Genomic DNA, 2500 nt, shown 5'->3' with positions numbered 1-2500 from the left:
CCGAGGCAGATGGGCGTGGAAATCCCCGCGGAAAGGTGGACGCTGGTAATACATTTTGAGAAACGTCCTGGTTTTTTTTCCCCTTCAGCAGAAAATAACATTTGTTTTTGTTGTGTTTAAGGCAGAGTTTAAATTAATTTAACCCAGTGACACATGTTCAGAGACTAAGCACGCAGCTAAATAATTCCTGGGAATAAACTGCTCAGGAACCAAGTCCATTAATTTACGGCTCTCCTGATGCTGACAGATGTGAGGGCTGGAGGAGGACCTGCAAATATTAACATAAAACAAATTTGCTTTATTCTTCTTCATATTTCTTCTTCATCCCAACTCAAGCTCACCCAAGGCTCCTTCTCTAATTATCCACGAGGTCAGTAAGCAAAATTGGGCAGGAGCTGGGAGATCAATACAAATTACCCCTGAGCAAACCAGTGCTGACAGCTTGAATCGCAGCATATGTTTACCCAAAATCAGGCAATTTATCTTAATATCAGCAAAGTAATGCAGTGCAGGTGAAAGGTCAGGCAATCTCTCCCCCTCATAATTACCCGGTTCTAAAACAGGAAAGTGGTATTGATTGGCCTGGCTCGCTGCTCTGTGACTGGACGTGCAGAGCCGTGGCCTGGCTCGGCCGGGCCCTCCTCGTAAACTCCACACACGGACCGTGTATCGGATGTGCAGAGGGGCTTCTGTTTTCTCCTCCAGTTGTGGACTGTGCTGGGGAAGCCTGGGCGACTCCCCTTCTTGCCCCTGTGTGGGGTGGGGGGTTCTGGGGGGTTCCACCCTCAGAAGTCCGCCGGTCCATTCCACCGACGGCAGCTGCTCCCAGAGGCACAGGGGTGGGTCATCCCACCCTCAGTGATCAAGGTGCCCCCGCCCTGAACTGAGAACACAGGGCCTCTTCTCCTAAGTCTTCCGTGTGAGGCCTTCGGGCTTCCCTAGCGAAGCCCCCGCCGGGATTTCCTGCTGCAACCGCAGCCCCCCCAACCCCTCACTGGGTCTGGCCTGGCTAGACCTGCAGTTGTACCGAGATGCACGTCCTCTCCCGAGGTCCAGCCTTGCTCTCGGCGGGGCACTCCAGACATGGATGCTCCTCAGGCTGCAGTGGGAGGCGAGCGAGGCCCTCTCGTTTCTACTGCTTGGGCATCTTTTCTGGTTCTAGAAGGAGGATATCAATCCGGCTGAAGCATCAAGGATATCTCTCCCAGAATGAGCGGGTATGGTTATTACAAGTCATAAAGCTTCTGAAAGCTTGCATTAGAGCGTCTATCACCTGTCAGGGCATTTGCATGAAATCAATAGCAGCCGCCCATCTCTCTGTTTGGATCACTTTTCACCGGGCCGATTCATTAAGTCCAGCAGGCATGGCGGTGAGCTGGGGGGAGGAGGGCCCTAGCCTCCGAGAAGACACTGGGCCATCTTTCCTGTCCCCTGGTCGGGAGACCTGGAATCCTTTCGGGGCCCACTGGCTGGGTGAGGCCTGTCCGCCCGGCCTGCACTTTTCCTGACACCCTCGTCCCGGCCCAGGCAGGGACATGACAAATTGTCCCCCAAGTCTCCCCTGACAGCTTCTGATGATTAATGGTTTGATTATGAAGTGGTTTTACACATATAGAATTTACATCACAGAGAGTTAGGAATTTTTGCCGTGTCACACACGCCGAGGCATTTCGAAGAGCTTTACTATTTGCAAAGAAAAAGGAGGGCAGAATCGCAGCAAAAGCCATGTCATGTAAAATCAATATGTCGGATCAATGCTTTATTAACAAGAAAATGTCTTACTTCACATTCCTGCGCGGACCTTTGTCTCCGCGGCGTGTATGATGGAATGTCAGACCACACCGCGGTCCTCAACTTCCGGGCGGCGGCCCGCGCTGACGAGGCCCGCCGAGGGTGTTGACACCAGCGCCCGAGCACTCGAGGATAACGGTGACCAATTATTCCGGAAAGCGCCTTCAAAGGCGGCCTCTAACCCTGCTCCTCGGAGCCGCCGCCTTTGTGTTCCCGGCGCTGCGCGGACCCGCTGAGTTGGGTGGTGTTAATCATCAAATTACCCGCTGACTAATGAGTGATGGCCCGAATTGCGGGCTGAGTAATGAATAGATGGCGGCGGGTCTTATTAGTCTCAGAAAAGCCCCCTGATTTATGTCGCGCCGTGCACCGTGGCGTTGCTCCCCGGAAAACGATATCTACATCAAGAAGTAATGTACTCTAATAAGTATTTTCATCTTAACTCGCGTCCCGGCCCCCGGGCTCAGTTTTTGTTGGAGTCGGGCAGAGCCATAATAAAGCCCAATGGCTCCTTATAAAGCTTGTTAAGCACAGAGGCTGCGGTCCGACCGAGCCCGGCCGTGATTCATGCACTGTACACAGCGTGCGGGCCGCTGATTTATGGCCGCGCACAGTTCATAGTCAAAATTACAATTTGAGGGATAAAAAGATTAATTACTATTTGTGGCCGGCAATTTCGTGGGGCTGGGTGGAATGATAGTGCCCGCAT

General features: G+C 52.6%; 1 protein-coding gene across 9 annotated transcripts in view; it reads left to right on the top strand.

Annotated features, from left to right (window-relative positions):
- EBF3 (EBF transcription factor 3) overlaps positions 1 to 2500 on the top strand; it is a 118134-nt gene that overhangs the window by 102811 nt on the left and 12823 nt on the right. The window lies entirely within an intron of this gene.

This window comes from Bos javanicus, chromosome 26 (genome assembly GCF_032452875.1).
Source record: "Bos javanicus breed banteng chromosome 26, ARS-OSU_banteng_1.0, whole genome shotgun sequence".
NCBI classification, from domain to species: domain Eukaryota; kingdom Metazoa; phylum Chordata; class Mammalia; order Artiodactyla; family Bovidae; genus Bos; species Bos javanicus.
This window is presented reverse-complemented; position numbering and strand designations above follow the sequence as displayed.